The sequence below is a fragment of the Henckelia pumila genome, chromosome 3 (assembly GCF_033568475.1).
Source record: "Henckelia pumila isolate YLH828 chromosome 3, ASM3356847v2, whole genome shotgun sequence".
Taxonomy (NCBI): domain Eukaryota; kingdom Viridiplantae; phylum Streptophyta; class Magnoliopsida; order Lamiales; family Gesneriaceae; genus Henckelia; species Henckelia pumila.
Window position 1 is genome coordinate 43,581,927 of NC_133122.1, and position 22,003 is coordinate 43,603,929.

The following is a 22,003-nucleotide window of genomic DNA, read 5'->3' on the forward strand; positions in this document are numbered from 1 at the left end:
AATAGATAAATAAATAATATGAAAAAAATAAGGCGAAATTAATTGGGATAAGTTATACATAGATTAATAATACATCAAACCAAACAATGCCTAGAAGAATGATAATATCCGTTTGGTAGCCTATATTATTAATCTATGTATAATTTATCTTATACAATTATGTGTTCTTCTCGTCATGTTATTTATCCATTTATTAATTATTTATTTTACATCAATCAAATTATTAATTATTAATTATTTATCTTAAATCAATCAAATCATTGAATTTAAATTACTATATTACCCCTTATAAATAATATTATTCATATTTTATTTATTATTAAAATTACAAAATGGTAATTTATCATTTTTATATAAAATTTAATCAATCAAATTAAATAAACTATAATCTATCAATCAAAGCAAATATTATATTAACTATCATTTTTTATTTATTTTTTATTATATTATAATACTTATCTATGTATTAATTATCATATCAGTCAAATCAAATGGAGCATAGTGTATAAGGATAACATAATGATTTGAAAATATGATGTTTTATAAAAATCGAGTCAAACTTCGTATGAAACAAATATATTTTTAAATAATTCGTTATCCGCAAACAAAGTTTAAATAAATCGTTATAGCTTCTTCCGGTGATTTTCCATAGTTTCTATATGTATCATAATGTAAGTTGTAGTCACATGCATCATCCCAAAATTACATCAGAGAACATTTGAGTTAGAAACATGAATCAGAGATTCAGAACAAAGGAAGCATTAATTAAAGGGTTATTTCATTTTACTCGAACGATTTCTTTAGGCAGTTTCCATATCAATTAACAAATATGAGATATGAATTCTTGAAAACAAAAATTAAATTTCAGAGCACAATGATAGCCTCCTAAAGGGTATCAAATTTAAACCAGACAGATTACAACTTCATAAAATTCTTATGTGAAACATAAAGAAATCAACCTTAGAAAAGATGCGTAAACTAACCAAATACAAGTTTATATATTACTAATTTTCAAAAAAAAAAAAAAGTATATTACTAAAAATGGCATGTCTAGTATGTTTTCATCCCGAAAACGCAAAGAGGGCTGCGGTGATTTCTCCTCAACCATGTTTTGATGCACTTCCCGTGGAAATAATGACCACATGGCATCTCAAGAGCAAGTCGCACAACTCTGTCTTTTGTTCTTCAAAGATTTGATCCATATGTTCATATATAATAGGAAGCATCTCGTCCTGAAAACGGTCTCGCGGGTAATTCCAACTCTTCCGACCATCAATGACTCCTTCAACTAACATTTTTCTTCGAAGATTTAGGTAGTGTTTGAGAGAGCTTCACTTCTCAAATTTTTGTTAACAACCTTATATGATTCGGAACATTGGGCAAGTAAATTAAGTTAAATGTTACTCGAAATCGACCCCGGCCGAGGCTCCGGACTCTGTATTAAACATCGGAGGTGACATGAATAATTTTTGTTGGCACCAAGAGTAATATTCAGCCATCTTCTTCGATATTAGCTAGATTTACGCAGCAATATGTATTTTATGAATCTTTGTTCTTCACGTTTGGAAATAATTAGAATGATCACTGACTAGACCTTGTTAAAAATATATTATTATTGAAGATAAGTATCTTATTAAAATATGTTATCAAAAATAAATATGTCAAGATAAGATTTGTAAAGATTTGTATCTTGTAATCGATGATTTTCCTACCTAGCAGTAATTAATTTATTTATAATTTATCTATAATTATAATATATAATCTATTTTAAAAATTGTTAAAATAATATTTTATATATATCTAAAGGTTTGTTTATATATATATATATATATATATATATATATATATATATATAAATTTTCAGCTGCCCAACCATGTTTCCCCACTTGGTCCGCAACTGGGTTTTAGTGATGGAAAAAAAAAACACTAAAACCAACTACCGGGTTTTAGTGGTCGCGGACCAAGTGGGAAAACATGGTTAAGCAGCTGAGCATTCCTCTATATATATACACCAAAATTTTTAATATTTAATCATTTAATTATGATCGTAACACGAAAATTATTAATTAACAGAAAATTTATATGTGCGTGCGAAATACCCTAGTTTCTAAATTTAGTTTTTACTTTCAATTAAATTATAATACAGGTTATTTACCAGGTGCCTGAGATATGAAAAGTAATAATATAATAAAGGAGTAAAGATAAATAATTATTTTTAAAAGTATTCAACATAATATTTAACTTATAACTTTATTTAGTAAAACTAACCGAATTATTAAATAATTATATTTTTGAATTTTTTGTTAGGATTTAAATATTGTTTATAAAATGTTTATTGTTTTTATATTTAATTATTAATTAATAATATTGTAGGTCATTTTTGTTATTTTAATGTTGTTTAGACATAATGTGTTTTATTATAAAAATCTCAGATTTACTTTATTAATTTTTAATTTTTTAAAAAATAGGTTAACTCAATTACTGAGCGAAGTAATGGATTTTAATCCAATTCGGTTTTGGAGAAAAATTCGGTTGAATACAATCGGACAAAAAACATATTTAGTTAAATTGGGTTTCGATTAATTCGATTTGGTCGAATGTTCACCCATGGTTTTGCTAAAGTTTGATGCGCAGTAAATATAACGAGTACGTGTATATCAAAATCAACTTTTTTTGCCAATGAGTCCTTAGCCCAATGGCCAAGGGTGAGGCCCTGAGAGGCTGAGACCAATTGGTCTCACGTTCGATTCCCGCTGATTGTGAGTATTTTCTTAATTTATTTAGGTAGATTTAAGTAGTTTTTTTGTCCGAGATAAACAAGTCTCGGGTCAATGCTCAAGTCCCGTCGGTTGTGCGGATAGTTTCGTTACATTTATTGTAATTGATTACTCGTGCTTGTATTTAAAAAAAATCAACTTTTTCCATATTTATTTTTTCATATTTATTGGGCCTATACGTATTTTATTGGGTTCTTTTTGGCGATTTTATTGCCTCTAAAGTACTGGGGTTTTTTATATTTAATTTTAAAAAAAATTCATTTCAAAAATAAGTCAGCGGACGCTCGAATTTTAAATTCCGCTCCTAATGCAGCGGCCGCTGCTTAATGCATGGGACTCCCAAAAATGGGAGTCCCCATGTGCATTTCTTTTTTTTTAAAAAAAATTTTATGAAATTAATAATATTTTATAAATTATTATTTCTTTAATATTAACATGAAATCTAAACTTTAATTTTAATGTTCGAATACTCTCAAAAAAAATAATTTTTGAATTTGTTAACCATGTTGAAAAGTTATTAAAAAAACAAAACAAAAAATTACAGTTAAAAAAATTAGATTGATTAAATAAATTTATTTTCATAAGATATATTTATAAAACATTAGTTAACCTAAATAATATATTTTCAATAAATTTATTTAATATTATATTTTTAAATTTAAATTTTATTTTTAACTTAAATTTTAGTTAGCATATTCATATATCTATTTTAATTAATTTTGATTCGTGTAAGTTCTTCGATTTTGTGGCTAAACCTAAAATTTAAGTTAAAAATAAAATTTAAATTTAAAATTTTAATATTAAATAAATTTATTGAAAATATATTATTTAGATTAACTAATGTTTTATAAATATATCTTATCAAAATAAATTTATCTAATCAATTTAATTTATTTAACTGTAAATTTTTTGTTTTGTTTTTTGAAAAATATTCAAATAATATTTTTTTTAGAGTATTCAAACATTAAAATTAAAGTTTAGATTTCATATTAATACTAAAGAAATAATAATTTATAAAATATTATTAATTTCATAATTTATTTAAAAAATAAAAACAAAAAAAAAAAAAGAAATGCACATAGGGACTCCCATTTCCGGAGTCCCCATGCATTAAGCAGCGTCCGCTGCATTGAGTAGTAGACGCTGCCTATCATTCAAGTTTGCTGCTCATTCAAGCGGATGCCGGAATTTAAAATTCCAGCGTCCGCTGTTAGCATTGGTGTTTTGCGGTATATGTGCAACCGTTTTCAATTCAACTTATTTTTGAAATTTATTTTTTTAAAATTAAATATAAAAAAAAACCCAAAGTAGTGAGATGGGTTATGCTTTGAAATTTATTCCGATCTCAGAGATTATCGGGCCTACTAAATATCTTTGAAGTTCGAAAGATTAATGGCTAAATCCAATACACTACTGTTGCCAGTTGCTTTAATTTCAATGGCTGTATAAATATATATATATATATTTACATTAATACTTTGTGAAAATTAAAGTTACCATTTGGATTGTGTGATAAAATAGTAAATGATATATAATTTAAAGATTATAAAATAATAAATAATTTGATATGATCGGTTGAGGGTGAGTCACTATAGCAATTTACTCTAATAACTTTTACAAGTTGAGATTAGTCAACTAAGCTTTTTTTTTTCTCGTGTGTCGATGTTGATTTACAAACAAAGTATGTGCGAAAAATGTCAATCAACATATTAGAACAAGATTCAAATGGTTAATCAGTTTCGTGAGTGTGTGGAAATGATAGACTGAAAGTTAAGTAACATAAGAGATGTTTATGGATGTTCGGAGATTTCAATCTCTCCTACATCACCCATTTTTTCACCTCAAAATGATTCACTTTAGAAGACTTTGACAGTTACAAGAAATTTGTAAAAGCCCGATCTAAGACTAGGACTTACACAAATAACTTATCCCAGAACTCCTAGAATCAAGAACACGTACAACCCTAAACTGCTTCTTATTACAATGATAGTGTTTTCACAAAACACTCAAATGATCTATACAGGAGTTTATAACTTGATAGATCTTAACACAGATTGATCCTACACTTGATCAGAATAATCTTTTATGTGTGTGCTCGATCAGTTGGCTACAATCGTTCTTGAGAGTATTTTGAATGTTCTTGCACTTTGTGTTTTTTCTTCTCAATTATTCCTCAATGGTTCACACAGTTATTAATCTCGCATTGTATGTTTCTTCTCTTAATCTTGTATATATATCAGTGTTTTATCCAACGACTCCATTTGAATTCAAATCATTTACAGTTGGCTTGTATTTTCTCCAACATTCTCTGACAATAGTATGCTGGCTTTCTCTCTGTAACTTGGCGTTGTCAGTTTTGAATGGGAAGCCTTATCCAATTCTGGTTGCGATAGTAAACTAATGCCATGAGTAAGATGCTTGCGATTAATCAGTTAGGTAGCTCAGTTTGATATCAGTTTAGCACATGTCTTCATGTGATCAGTTTACACATTTTTTTTTGAAAACTCGTTTTAACGCTTTCTTTAATAAAGCGTTCTTATTCTCTTGAAGACTTAATTCTTTCCCTCCGAAGTGTTTTCAGTTTGGGTCAAAGGTCAACTCAGTTTAGCTCATATCAGTTTTGCTTTTCCTGCTAATTAGTTGACTTCCATCGGATTAGTTTGACAAGCACCGAAACCTGGATATTTCAGTATCGAACATAATTAACACGATAATTTGTAAATCTGATGTATTTAGAAATAATATCGAGTCATTCGTGGGATGAAACAAAGATGTGTGATCAATTAATGAATAATATTATGTGTGCACAAAGTGTATATAAAGGATTACACACTCTATTAAATTTGATAATTATCACAAAACTCTTCTAAAAATTGTTTCTTTTTCAAACTATACAATTGTTTAACTTGTTAAAAAATACATATATACTTTAAATTTGAAAATTAATTGTACAAATATTAAATATACTTATTACATAAAATTAAATTAAACAACATGTGTGTGGATGAATGATATATCTTTTACATATTGCTTAATTTTCATTTTTATTTTTTTTTTAAAAAACTTTATTTCCTTGAAAATGAGAAAAACAAAAGATAAAGAAGCCGGCCGACGGACATTTATTTTAGAAATGCTAATGGATGTGATTCATTTTATAGTTTAATTCCTACTGGATTGTAGAAATCTTATGTGGGGTTATATTAATTTTTATATGAATTGTGCTCATATTTAATGATTCGATATAACTAATGCATATATTTCGATATATATATAATTGGAAAAATTGCAAATTTAGTCCGTTATTTTTGTCACTTTGCGATTTTGGTCCTTTATGTTTTCACATTTCAGTTTTAGTCCTGCATGTTCTGATTTTTTGCAATTTTGGTCATTTTTATTCGAAAATGCTTACGTGACATTTTACACGTCAGCTCCTCATCAGCATTGACTTGGTGCCACGTCAGAGCCACGTCGGAAAAAGGACTAAAATTGCCAAAAAAATAAAGATAGCGGACTAAAACTGAAATATGAAAATATAAAGGACTAAAATCACAAATTGACAAACATACAAGACCAAAAAAGCAATTTTTTCTATATAATTTATCGGAATTCATGCGTACACACACACACACACACACACAGATATATATATATATATATATATATATATATATATATATATATATATATACGGAGTCAGGATTTATGTTCAGTGTAGGTAACAATATACTATTAATAAAGCAAAAAAAAAACACCGGTTAATCGATCGACAACTTGAGAACACAACCTACACACAACCAATAACAACTGTTAATTGATGTTTAGATGCCGAAAAAATGACAAAAAATAACGTGTACAGAACCCAATTTTTTTTTTTTTTGATAGAAAATATACTTTACATTCGAAAATTAAGCATTAATTCATTCTCAATTGCAAAAAAAAAAAACACATTTTTTTTAAAAAAATGAATGATTAATTGACTAACAAATTGTTACGCCTTAAACGCATACAAATCTCGTGTAATGAGATTAATATTTTTAATGCATTAACAATTCTCATAATTAAATTGTTTTGATGATTACAAAACTCGGTTAAACGTTACTAACAGTTTAAAGTGAGAATTTGCAGGTAATAATATTTTTGAGTATAGACAATATTGGAAGCAAGAACCGATAATCAAAAAATTGGGAATAAAAATTCAAAAGTTCAAATCTGTCCAGGTTCGGACGACCCGAAGACAACTTCGGATGCTCCGAAGTATTTCCAGAATTTAATAAAGATCGAAGGACAAGTTCGGAGACTTCAAAGACTACTTCGGAAGATCCGAAATGAGTTCGGACGACCCGAAGATTTTCCAGAAATTAAATAAAGATCGAAGGCACTCTCGGAGGCCACGAAAAGACTACTTCGGACGATCAGAAGTGAGTTCGGACGACCCGAAGATTTTCCAAAAATTAAATAAAGATCGGAGGCACTCTCGGAGGCCATGAAATGACTACTTCGGACGACCCGAACTCCTTTACGGCCATGAAAATTTTGTCGAAAGAAAATTTGCCAGAATGAATTTATTGCCGCCGTTCGGACGACCCGAAGATGACTTCGGACCACCCGAACAGTTCACCAGCCGTAAGAATTTGAATTTCAATCAGACAAGGTTCGAACGACCCGAAGGCCCGTTCGGACGACCCAAACCCGTTCAGATTGGCACCTATAAATATATGCCATTTGAAGCCTTCTCAACTCACCAATTCACTCTCAACTCTCTTTGCAAGCAAGTTCCTCTCCTACAAGAGTTAAAAGAAATATTTGTGAAATATATATTCAAAATCGAGGGTTGTTTGTATAAGTTCATTCGTGTGTTGGTTGCTCGGTTATTGTAAACACTTGTGTGTGAAGCCAAGTGTATTTACGAGTGTTGTGGCTATCCTTGGAGCCCTTAAGGCCAAGTGTTGAGTTGTATCGGCGCGGTGATCGTCTCAAGTTGTAAGGCTATCCTTGGAGCCATCAAAGCCAAGTCGTTTGAAGTGCTAGTGGATCCTTGGTTAATCGATCTTAACCAAGAAAGGGAGACGTAGACGATTTATCGTCGAACTTCCATTAACATCTCTTATCCCTTTTACTGTTTTATTTACATTACGCATTTATTTACTGCACTTATTATTAATTGCTTTAAGTCTTCCGCTTGCGTATATGCATAATCACTTTAAATTGCTAAAATTTCCAATAGAACCTAAATCCCCCCCCCCCATTAGGTTCTAACAAGTGGTATCAGAGCCACCTTTTTCAAAATATTTTCAAAAAGGTTCTTATGGAAAATCTAGCGAGCGACTATGCTCAAGGACAATCAACAAATCATCCTCCTCTTTTCAATGGCATAAACTACGGATATTGGAAAAACTGAATGTCCCTATATATCCAATCCGTAGATTATGACCTTTGGAAGGTTACTGTGAAAGGTCCCTACATACCTATTAAAGAGGTTGAGGATGTCAAAATTTCTAAGGGAATGGACGACTTTTCTAAGGAGGATATGAAACTTATATCTCAAAATGCTAAAGCCATGAATATTCTTCATTGTTCCTTAGATATGAACGAGTACAACCGGATCTCAATGTGCTCATCCGCTAAAGAGATATGGGACAAGTTGGAGATATGCCATGAATGGACTAATCAAGTCAAAGAAACGAAGATCGATCTACTCCAACTCAAATACGAAACATTCGAGATGGAATCAAATGAAGATGTAGATACTATGTTCCGAAGGCTTACTCAAATTATCAATGAGCTAGCCCAACTCGGGGAACAATATCCAACCAAACAAGTGTGTAGGAGAGCTCTACGCGCCTTACCCAAGGAGTGGGATGCCAAGAGGACGGCTATCATAGAATCCAACAAAGGCGACACCACTTCCTATGACCTTGATCAACTTCATGGGACTCTAAAAACCCATGAGTTGGAACTGTCAACAAGGAAGGAAATAAAAAAAGAAGATATCAAGGCAAAGGGGATTGCTCTATCTAGCCAATCCAAAGAAGATGAAGATGAAGATGATGATATGGCACTCTTTGCAAGAAAATTCAAAAGATTTATGCGAGGAAACAACTTCAAAAAGAAGACGGACAAAGAAGTTACCTGCTACAACTGTCAACAACAAGGCCACTATGCAAATGAGTGTCCTTTCAAGAAAAAAGTTGACAAGGAAAAGAAGAAAACACTCATAGCCACTTGGAGTGATAGCGACGATGACGAGGAGGAAGCAAACATCTGCTTCATGGCTAAAAGTGATGACATCGTCTCCGACGACGATGACAAGGTACCTTCCTATGACGAACTACTACATGCATATAAACAAATGTTTGATATGGCTAAGTCACTTAGAAAGGAAAATAAAAACCTTAAAAATGAATTAGAAACTAAGGGGCATGAAAATGTAAGATTAAAGGATGACATAGCCCACTTAGAAAAATCTTTTAATAAGTTCAATGTCAGTAGTAATAAATTGAATAGTCTACTTAGCATGCAGAAATATAGTTTTGATAAGGGTGGAATAGGGTACGGTAAGAAATCAATAGATTTTACTAGTCTAATTGCTAAAGCAAAAATGAGATCACCCCCTACATGCTCTTATTGTTGTAAAATTGGTCATGCTAGATATAAATGTAGATCCTTGAGATTTCAATATGATCAAAAGAGTTATATGAAATGGAGGCCTAAGAGTACTTAAAAACTCATCAGTTGGCATTATGAGATCATGATCTAAGGGAGTTCATCATAGACCGGTTTAAACTGCCTTGACTTGCGACTGGTCTTCCTGATGAACGCTGCTCTGTCCAAGAAAATAGGTTTTTAAAGAGGCCATAGCCCTATATACTACTGGAAGCACTCTTAGAAAGTGGCGATGATGTTTCTATGAGAGACTGAACTCTTAGAAGTCTATTTTATATCTCTCTTTTCTAACATTGTGGACCCAAAAGAACTAAAGGATACCAAAACCAATTTTTGCAGGGAAATAGGAAAACTGTTCTCCCTAGCATATGGTATCTAGAAAGTGGATGTTCTAGACATATGACGGGAAACAAAGAGCTACTCCAATCCATCAAACCAAAGGAGAAGGGATCTGTCACCTTTGGAGACAACAGCAAAGGAGTTATCGAAGGAATCAGCTCAATAGGTATTTCTAAATCCTGCTTGATTGATGATGTACTCCTAGTGAAAGGGCTTAAACATAATCTACTAAGCATAAGTCAATTGTGCGATAGAGGTTAGGAAGTCAAATTCACTCCCCAACACTGCACTATATCACTCATGACTGACAAATCCATAAATTTCAAAGGATATAGAAGTGAAAATGTATACAAGGTTTCTTTAAACAATTTATCTTTATCAAATATTAAAAGTTTTGTATCCTTGAATGTTGATGACAACATTCTTTGGCATAGACGACTAGGTCATGTTGGTCCTAGTACCATAGAAAAACTTTTTAAACTTGATTTAGTTGTTGGTATGCCAAAACTCAATTTAAAATTAGATTCTGTTTGTGATGCATGTCAACTTGGCAAACATACAAGAAAATCTTTTAAAAGCAAAAATTTTGTATCAACTTCTATGCCCCTTGAACTTCTTCACCTAGATCTATATGGTCCCTCGAGGAACGCTAGCCTAGGAGGGAAGCTTTATGCATTTGTCATTGTGGATTATTTTTCACGTTACACGTGGACATTGTTTTTAGCCCACAAAAATGATGTCTTTGATTATTTTAAAACTTTTGTCAAACGAGTTGAGAATAAGAAAAATCTTTCTATAAAACAGATCCGTAGTGACCACGGAACTGAATTTCAAAATGAGAGTTTTACAATTTTTTGTGAAGAGAAAGGCATCGGTCACAATTTTTCTTGTCCTAGAAATCCTCAACAAAACGGGGTCGCTGAGAGGAAAAATAGGACACTTGTGGAGATTGCGAGGACCATGATATGTGAGCATTCTCTACCAAAATATTTTTGGGCTGAAGCAATGAACACTGCTTGTTACATCATTAATCGTGTATCAATAAGGCCAATTCTCAAGAAAACTCCATATGAATTATGGAGAGGGAGAAAGCCTAACATTTCATACTTTCGAGCTTTCGGTTCCAAATGCTATATTCATAATAATGGTAAGGACAACCTTGGCAAATTTGATGCCAAATCCGACAAAGGTATTTTTCTCGGATATTCTACCACAAGTAAGGCTTTTCGAGTATTTAATAAACGCACTTTACTTGTTGAAAAATCAATGCATGTAATATTTGATGAATCTATGTCTATAGTTCCTCGTACTACTAACGATGATGTAGAATTACTCGAAGAAGAGATGACTTCATCAAGTCTAAATGATTTAGATATTTCTGTTGAGGAAACACCACTTCCAAAGGATTGGACACTTCACAAAGATCATCCTATAGATCTTATCATTGGTAGTCCTTCGAAGGGAGTAACCACTCGTTCTTCTCTTAATAATATTTGCAATCATCTTGCTTTTGTTTCACATGTTGAACCTAAGTGCATTAATGATGCTTTATTAGATGATTCTTGGATTATTGCTATGCAAGATGAATTGAATGAGTTTAAACGTAATGATGTTTGGAATCTTGTTCCTAGGCCGCATGATAGATCTATTATTGGCACTAAATGGGTTTATAGGAATAAACTTGATGAGCATGACACTATTACTAGAAATAAAGCTAGACTTGTAGCAAAAGGATATAGTCAAGAAGAAGGCATAGATTATGATGAAACTTATGCGCCTGTTGCTAGACTATAATCCATTCGCATGCTACTTGCTTTTGCTTGCTCTAGAAATTTTAAGTTATTTCAAATGGATGTTAAGAGTGCTTTCCTGAATGGTGAATTGAAAGAAGAAGTTTATATTGAACAACCTGATGGCTTTCTTGATGCTTTACTGCCTGATCATGTGTATAGATTAAACAAAGCTTTGTATGGATTGAAACAAGCTCCTAGAGCTTTGTATGATAAACTGTCTACTTTCTTGCTTTCAAATGGTTTTTCAAGAGGAAAGATCAACATTACTTTATTCACCAAGAATGTCAAAAATGATCTTTTGATTGTGCAAATTTATGTTGATAATATAATATTTGGTTCTACTGACGAATCTCTTTGTCAAGATTTCTCCAAGCTTATGCAGGAACACTTTGAGATGAGCATGATGGGGGAACTTAACTATTTTCTCGGATTGCAAATCAAACAATGCAAGGATGGGTTCTTTGTGAACCAAAGCAAATACATCAAGGAGAATCTAAAAAAGTTTGGGATGGAGAATACAATTCATCCACACCGATGAGCACAACAATCAGACTCGACAAGAATGAAAATGATAAATCTGTAGATCAATCTTCCTTTCGCAGTATGATTGACTCCTTACTTTATGCTACTGCTAGTAGACCGGACATTATGTTTAGTGTTTGCTTGTGTGCACGATTTCAATCATATCCAAAGAAATCACATTTGTTCGCCTTAAAACGCATTTTCAAATATCTTTCAAATACTCCAAATCTTGGCTTGTGGTATTCGAAAAATTCTTTCTTTGATTTAAAAGCATATTGTGATGCCGAGTTTGGTGGATATAAGGTGGACAGAAAAAGCACTAGTGGAACTTGTTTCTTTTTAGGAAACTTTTTAGTTTCTTGGTTTTCGAAAAAGCAAAATTGTGTTGCGTTATCAACAACCGAAGCCGAATATATGGCTGCTAGTAGTTGTTGTGCGCAAATTCTTTGGATGAAGCATCAATTGCTCGACTATGGCGTCTCTTTTTCAAAAATCCCTATTTTTTGTGATAACACTAGCGCCATATGTCTTACAAAAAATCCGATTCAACATTCGCGCACCAAACATATTGACATTCGTCATCATTTTATTCTTGACCACATCGAACGAAATGAAGTTAAACTTCAATATGTTGACACGTCAAATCAAATTCCTGATATTTTTACAAAACCACTAGATGAAAATACTTTTATTCGTTTGCGTGGTGAACTTGACATGATTGAGTTGTAAACACTTACGAACATAAATAAATTTAATGTCATATTAAGGGGAGCTTAATATTAAAATCGAGCAAATTAATTTTGGATAATATAAATCAATTATATTTATTCAAAATTAAAAAGCTCACATTTTATGTGAATTATTTGATTTAATACTTAAAATTGCAAAATTTAATTTAAGGGTCATTTTTCGAATTTTTAAAACTTCGGCAGGTTCGGACCACCCGAACCATAGTTCGGATCGTCCGAACTGCCTCGCACCCATTCAATTCAAGACTTTCAAAATTCCCTCCTAATTAGCCAGTTCGGGCCCTCCGAACCAAGTTTCGGATCGTCCGAACTATGGGCGGTAAAACTTTGAATTTTTGACCGCCTCAGCTTCGGGCCCTCCGAAACACTTCGGACCACCCGAACTTAAAAATGAACTGTTCGGACCATCCGAATGAACTTCGGGTCCTCCGAACTTGAATTACAGACTGTCAATCTTATCCCCTCGGTAATCAGGTTCGGACCGTCCGAACCCAGTTCGGATCGTCCGAACCCTCTGCTATATATACCCCCTCGGGCCATCCGATTTCTTCACCCCTAAAAACTTACTTTTCTCCTCTTTCATCCGAAATATAGCCTAAAAATGCCTACCAAACGCCGTCATGATCAAGCCAGCTCTAGCCGCCCAATTCCTATCCATGATCCAAATTTACCGGCTATTTCTCGTCCTATCCCTGAGGATTATCCCACTCGACCGATTTTACCCTGTCGTATTTTCGATGTCACATATCTTGCGACATCACATCTGCTTTTATTGCCTCTCATTGCTGCCCAACATTGGGAATCCTTTTTCCAGCCTTCTATTCCGGATGCCATCTTTCCAGAGTTACTTTACGAGTTCTACGCCAACCTGAAACTCGAACTTGGCGAGGAGCTTCATATCGCCACGATTGTCCAGGGTCGGCATGTTCGCTTTTCTGTCTCCAACTTTGCCGAGTGGTTTGACCTTCCTTTGCTGGGACCCAGCAACTATTTCGGTCAGGGATGGCCCACTGATGATCCTACTTTTGATCGAGATGAGGTTCTTTCTACCATTCTTGGTCGTCCAGCCACTGTTGCCGACGATCGTCTTTCTTTGAAACAACTCCGTCCTGACTACCAAATCATTCAAAAATTGATCACTACTTCCATCATTCCGCGCAGTGGAGACTCATCCACCTGCAAATATTTTGATCTTTATGTTCTCTACCATATTGTCTCTTCCCGTCCTTTCAACCTTTCTCGATTCATTATGCAGGCTATGCATAATGCGACTAAAGCCACGAGGAAAGTTTCTCTACCTTTTGCTCGTGTCATCAACCGCATTTTGACTTATTTTGAAATCTCTTTTGATAACCCAAATGCTCTTCCCATCTTCGATTTCCACACTTTCAACCATTTTTCGATTACCAAGATGGAACTATCTTGGAATCCTGTCCTTTCTTGTTGGGTTAATGACCCAACTCGTGCCTTTAAAAAATATCTTCCGAATAAACATTTTTCACTTCCTTATTCGAGTCTTTCACCCACTTCTCAAGCTAAGGGTTTTCCCAATGGGCCGCCTGCCGAAGAAAGAGGACCTTCTTCTTCTGGTTTTCATACTTTTGCAAATCTTGGCGAGCTTCCATTTGAGTTACCCGAAGTTCCTGCGACCCCCGCTCCTCAGACTGATAGTCTTTTCGAAACTCTTCAGCGCATTGAAGGGAATCTAGCCAACCACTTTGCATCTTCTACTGCCTCTATGGATGCATTGACTATGAGAGTTGCCTCGCTGGAGACTCGCTTCGATGACTTTTTCTCTCGCTATCCTCCGCCGCAGCACGATGATGACTCTTAGATTTTATTTTTGCATTTTAAGTTGTACTTGTTTATGCTTTTAATGTAAAAATTTCTAAATTAGTTTAATGAAATTATTGTGTAATTTAATTTTCTCGTCTTTTAATTGCTTTTTGATTATCGCAAAAAGGAGAAGAATTAATTTGGTTAAATAATTATTCATCAAATTTAGGGGAAGTTTTATTCATGCAATTATATTGTGCAAATTTAAATTGTTTATTTAATATTGTAAATTTATTTCTCATATTTAACCAAGTTTTGTGATCATCAAAAAGGGAGAGATTGTTACGCCTTAAACGAATACAAATCTCGTGTAATGAGATTAATATTTTTAATGCATTAACAATTCTCATAATTAAATTGTTTTGATGATTACAAAACTCGGTTAAACGTTACTAACAGTTTAAAGTGAGAAATTTACAGGTAATAATATTTTTGAGTATAGACAATATTGGAAGCAAGAACCGATAATCAAAAAATTAGGAATAAAAATTCAAAAGTTCAAATCTGTCCAGGTTCGGACGACCCGAAGACAACTTCGGATGCTCCGAAGTATTTCCAGAATTTAATAAAGATCGGAGGACAAGTTCGGAGACTTCGAAGACTACTTCGGACGATCCAAAGTGAGTTCGGACGACCCAAAGATTTTCCAGAAATTAAATAAAGATCGGAGGCACTCTCGGAGGCCATGAAAAGACTACTTCGGACGACCCGAAGATTTTCCAAAAATTAAATAAAGATCGGAGGCACTCTCGGAGGCCACGAAATGACTATTTCGGACGACCCGAAGACAGGTTCGGACGACCCGAACTCCTTTACGGCCATGAAGATTTTGTCGGAAGAAAATTTGCCGGAATGAATTTAATGCCGCCGTTCGGACGACCCGAAGATGACTTCGGACCACCCGAACAGTTCACCAGCCGTAAGAATTTGAATTTCAATCAGACAAGGTTCGGACGACCCAAAGGCCCGTTCGGACGACCCGAACCCGTTCGGATTGGCACCTATAAATACATGCCATTTGAAGCCTTCTCAACTCACCAATTCACTCTCAACTCTCTTTGCAAGCAAGTTCCTCTCCTACAAGAGTTAAAAAAAATTTGTGAAATATATATTCAAAATCGAGGGTTGTTTGTATAAGTTCATTCGTGTGTTGGTTGCTCGGTTATTGTAAACACTTGTGTGTGAAGCCAAGTGTATTTACGAGTGTTGTGGCTATCCTTGGAGCCCTTAAGACCAAGTGTTGAGTTGTATCGGCGCGGTGATCGTGTCAAGTTGTAAGGCTATCCTTGGAGCCATCAAAGCCAAGTCGTTCGAAGTGCTAGTGGATCCTTGGTTAATCGATATTAACCAAGAAGGGGAGACGTAGATGATTTATCGTCGAACTTCCATAAACATCTCTTATCCCTTTTACTGCTTTATTTACATTACGCATTTATTTACTGCACTTATTATTAATTGCTTTAAGTCTTCCGCTTGCGTATTTGCATAATCGCTTTAAATTGCTAAAGTTACCAATAGAACCTAAATCCCCCCCCCCCCCATTAGGTTCTAACACAAATGAAAGAAAAACAAAACTTAAATTTTGGTAATGATATGATTTGCGCAAGCAACTGAGGGTGACCTGCGTAATTTCTTTGGTGCTGATGGAGGAGCGGTGGATATTCGAATACTTATTGACAAATTCACAAAAAAATCAAGGGCATGTCTCAGTAGTAATCATCTGCTTGACAGTTGTTATATCATTTATCTGGTCTAGTAGAGAATATAATTTTTTCTCTCCACGTTCTTACTGTGATCTTATGAAGGGATTGGCGTATATTGATTTCACTGACGGAAAAGAACAAGAGAAGTTTGCTCGGCAAGAGGTTAAGCATTTTGAAATCAGATCCACATCAAGGCCGAAAGAAAAGAGCAGTTGGTGTGCATCTTGTCCTAGTGTGGCTCTTGGGCACTTTTCACATTATAAAATCTGTTATGTTATATCATCTTTTATGCATCAATCTGTTGTGCCTGCCTTTATATGGGTAGATTCAAAATTATCGATTTTCCGAACTAAAATTTAAGTAGAACTTTTGGTCAAACAAAATCTAGTCCAGATATTATTATGTTATTTCCGCTTCAGAATTCTTTTGCGGACGAAATGGGACACCATTTTTTTGGGGGTTCGAATACTCCTTTTTCACATATTGTCTATTTCTGACAACGTTTCTAATGAGAAGTTGAGAAAATTTTTCTGTGACTTCATCAAATGCTCGATCGTGAATTATTCTGGCTCATGCTAGAAATTATGTCTTACTAATTTTCTCTTAAAATGACAAAATATGCCAACAAACAAAAAAACATGGGCGAAGTGGAATCGCCAGAGGCTTCCAAAGGGGATTGTGCACTTTTGGCCAAACAAAATCTAGTCCAGATATTATTATGTTATTTCTGCTTCATAATTCTTTTGCGGACGAAATGGGACACCATTTTTTTGGGGGTTCGAATACTCTTTTTTCACATATTGTCTAATTCTGACAACGTTTCTAATGAGTAGTTGAAAAAAGTTTTCTGGGACTTCGTCTAATGCTCGATCGTGAATTATTCTGGCTCCTGCTGGAAATTATGTCTTACTAATTTTCTCTTAAAATGACAGAACATGCCAACAAACAAAAAAACATGGGAGAAGTGAAATCGCCAGAGGCTTCCAAAGAGAGAATAAAAGGATTGTGCACTTTTGGCCAAACAAAATCTAGTCCAGATATTATTATGTTATTTCTGCTTCAGAATTCTTTTGCGGACGAAATGGGATACCATTTTTTTGGGTGTTCGAATACTCCTTTTTCACATATTGTCTATTTCTGACAACGTTTCTATTGAGTAGTTGAGAAAATTTTTCTGTGACTTCGTCTAATGCTCGATCGTGAATTATTTTGGCTAATGCTGGAAATTATGTGTGGGGACCTCGGGTTGCTAATCTCATCTTAAGATAATTAATGATTAATAAAATAATTAATCAAACAATAAATTAATATTAAAACCAAGAGCTAAATTTTTTTTAAAAATGCAGCACCTCCCTCGATCGGACAAACTCACCCGATCGAGCGAGCTTGAAAATCAATTTCTTGGGTCTGCATCAATTTTGGCCTCGCTCGATCAGATGAACTCACCCGATCGAGCGAGCCCAAAAGCTCGATTCTCTGTTTTGAAAATTTAAAGGCCTCGCTCGATCGGTGGAGTTCACCCGATCGAGCGGGCTCCTCTGCTTCAGAATTCTGCAGAATCATTTTGGCTGTCAACTTTGGAAACTCAATCTCAATCCTCAAAAACCAACTCAAATCATGGTTTATAAAATCTCAAACATGCATTTATACATGTAACAAGGCTCGAGCATCAATTCATGCATTTCTTACATCAAATTAATAGCTCAAAAAGTACAAAACTACAAGTTATTCAACATATCATAAACAAACTTCAAATCTCAAGTTTCTTGCTAAGTTTGATGTTATCTATCTACCATTCTTCAGCTTAAACCCAAGTCCACACTTGCTACATCTCTCTCCCGAGCTATCAATGTCGTCTTTGATTAGCTCATGCCCCATCTGTTGCCATGCACACATACAAAACAAAGCAACATCCGGATAAACTCCGGTAAGAATATAATTCCCAGTATAATCAACATATAAAGCGTTAAATAAATCATATCAACTCTAATCATAATCGACTCAATAGTAGAGTAAATAACGCATATATCGATCAAGAATTGATTCATAAAACGTCGTTGCCATCAAGATTCGTAACCGATCTTGATATGAATATCCATCTATCGTAGTCATCCTTGACTAAAAAATAAGGTCGTCTCAGACCTCGGCATAGAATAAATTCAATATCATATCATCATCGTATCGACTCAAACTCAAAGATCCACTACCTGAGATGGATCGACAACATCAAAATCAAATCAAAACAATAAACAAGTATGTGGTTTTGGCGGGACAACTCAAGAAGCTTCATTCTCGAGTTTCAAATCCCTGACTTGCGATGTCGTCATATACCTTCGTATTTTCTCTGTTTTGAACGCTTCAAATCTGAAACATAACATCAAAACATTCATGTCAAACTTCATTCAATCTTATCATTTCATAACCAATTCAAAATCATCATTCATCTTCAACCAAATTCACTTCAAACCTCAACTTCTTCTTCTTCGGTTCGAATTCAAAGCTCTTGATTCGTTAGCCTTCAAAACTAATCTGAAATTGAAGAATAAAATTGCTACAACATCAATAACATCTCAAAGAAGATCTCAGCTCAGTCATAGCCTATCAAAACGGTCTCAAAACATGAATTGACGACGTAGCGATTGAAAATCGGTAACCGACGAAATATCAAAACCATTTCCAACTTCAATACAATTCATACGCATATTCAAATCAGCAAAACATCATCATACTCCTCATATCAGCATCTATAATCATCTAATATAAGCTGGAATTCATGATTAAGTACAAATAAGATAAACTCTTGGATTCGGTTTCGATATCGGAATGTATAAACGTTGAAGAACACATACATAACATAAATTTCTGATATCTACCAGATTTTGATCTTCAAAACATGCCGAAATAAATCAAGACTTACATCAAATCGAACTCATCTTCGCAAGTATTCCGGAACTTTTTTCGGAATCAAAATCGGGCGAGCGGATCAAAGTTACGATGATTTGAACGGAAATCAAAAGAAAAGGGAAGGTTCGGCTTCTTTCTGCTCAAAATTTCTGAATTCCAAAGGAAATCTGATAGTTACACGTATTCAAGCTAATAAATCAATTAAAATCGGATATGTATTGACATAATTGCAAATTAGTCCCTGAAACTTCGTAAATTGCAATTCAGTCATCGGCCTTCTTTTTAATTAAAATTTCAATCCTAAATAATTTAAAAATATTAGAATTTAAATCCAAACTCTAAATATTCCCAAATTAAATATCTTCAGATTAAAATTAAAAAGATACTTTGCACTTTAGCCCTTGAAACTTCAATACTTACAAATCAGTCCCTGATCAGGTTGCATTTTCGAATTAAATCCTATTTAATTCCCGAAACTTGGAATTTAAATGTTAAATCCCATAAATATTCAAAGAAAATATTTAATCTTTTAATTTAAAAATTCCCGTAATTTAAATCTCAAAATTCATAAATTCTCAAATTAAATATTTTCGGCTCGGAAATTAAATCTATAATTTCCATAAATTCTCAAATCACTATTTGCCCAAACTATGGAATTTAAATCTCAAATTTCATAATTAATAACTTAATATTTTATGGGTCTTACATTATGTCTTAATAATTTTCTCTTAAAATGACAGAATATGCCAAGAAACAAAAAAACATGGGCGAAGTGGAATCGCCAGAGGCTTCCAAAGGGAGAAAAAAAGGATTGTGCACTTTTGGCCAAACAAAATCTAGTCTAGATACGATTATGTTATTTGTGCTTCAGAATTCTTTTGCGGACGAAATGGGACACCATTTTTTTGGGGGTTCGAATACTCCTTTTTCACATATTGTCTATTTCTGACAACGTTTCTAATGAGTAGTTGAGAAAATTTTTCTGTGACTTCGTCTAATGCTCGATCGTGAATTATTCTGGCTCCTGCTGGAAATTATGTCTTACTAATTTTCTCTTAAAATGACAGAACATGCCAACAAACAAAAAAACAAGGGCGAAGTGAAATCGCCAGAGGCTTCCAAAGAGAGAATAAAAGGATTGTGCACTTTTGGCCAACCAAAATCTAGTCCAAATATTATTATGTTATTTCAGCTTCAGAATTCTTTGGCGGACGAAATGGGACACCAATTTATTGGGGGTTCGAATACTCCTTTTTCACATATTGTCTATTTCTGACAACGTTTCTAATGAGTAGTTGAGAAAATTTTTCTGTGACTTCGTCTAATGCTCGATCATGAACTATTCTGGCTCCTGCTGGAAATTATGTCTTACTAATTTTCTCTTAAAATGACAGAATATGCCAAGAAACAAAAAAACATGGACGAAGTGGAATCGCCAGAGGCTTCCAAAGGGAGAAGAAAAGGATTGTGCACTTTTGGCCAAACAAAATCTAGTCCAGATATTATTATGTTATTTCTGCTTCAGAATTATTTTGCGGACGAAATGGGACACCATTTTTTTCGAATACTTCTTTTTCACATATTGTCTATTTCTGACAACGTTTCTAATGAGTAGTTGAGAAAATTTTTCTGTTACTTCGTCTAATGCTCGATCGTGAATTATTCTGGCTCCTGTTGGAAATTATGTGTAAGGTCCAAAAATCCACTAAATCGCTCATGATGATTTTAAGATGATTTTTGTGATGTTGTGAGTTTAAATTATTTCTAAGTTATGAATTATTAATATGATTTCATGTCTACATATATTTTATTTTAACAATTTTGAGTAAGTTTAAGGTTTCAGGTTGAGTTTGATTCTGGACTCACGGAACGAGGCTAACCAATGAACGATGTGATATAGTATATTTTTATGAGAGTTTTAAGTATAATATTGATATGCTTATTATGTATGAGTCGGGGGATAGTACTTTTATCAGGCGAGTCGGGACGGGTGACTAACTACAATTTAGAGATGAACACACATTACATATTTAATGATCATTATCATATCTATCTACCCGTTTCCCCACCCCATTACTTCCCATGTTCCCTTGTCCCTTGACTCTCACTTCTTCACTATCCTCTACTGATTCCTTCCCCCTTCTCTTCATTCTATCATCTTCTCTTCTTGTTTCTTTATTGAACCTTCACGATTCTTCAAGATAGTCACAAGCCAAAATTCCAAATTTCGTTCTTGGTCTGGTTAGCTCGTTGCCAAGAATCCGAATCAACTCCGTCTTCATTTCAAGGCAAGTACAAATTTAAAATATTTTGAAACCCATTCAAGATATTATATATTTTGATATGAATTTATGTATGTTGAGATATGTATGCATGATTTTCATGAATTTCAAGAGCATGAAGTTATGATTTTACGATATCGTGAAGCGTAGTTGTTCTTGTCAAGTTCTTGAGTTTGATTCAAGAGTCTCATATTTCTTTTAAGTTTTGAAGAGTTATTGTAGTTTTGATGAAGGTTATTTCAAGTATTGTAGTGTGAAAAATATGATTTTTATGATTTAGAAGTATTGGAGTTAACTTTTAAGTAAAAACTTTGAAATGAGACATGTGTTCGGTAGCACCAGATTAGAGGCACTTGTTACCATTTTGATGATTAAGACTAGTTTACTAATCCAAATGATATGAGGCCAATTTTATTTGAAAGATACCTCATTTAT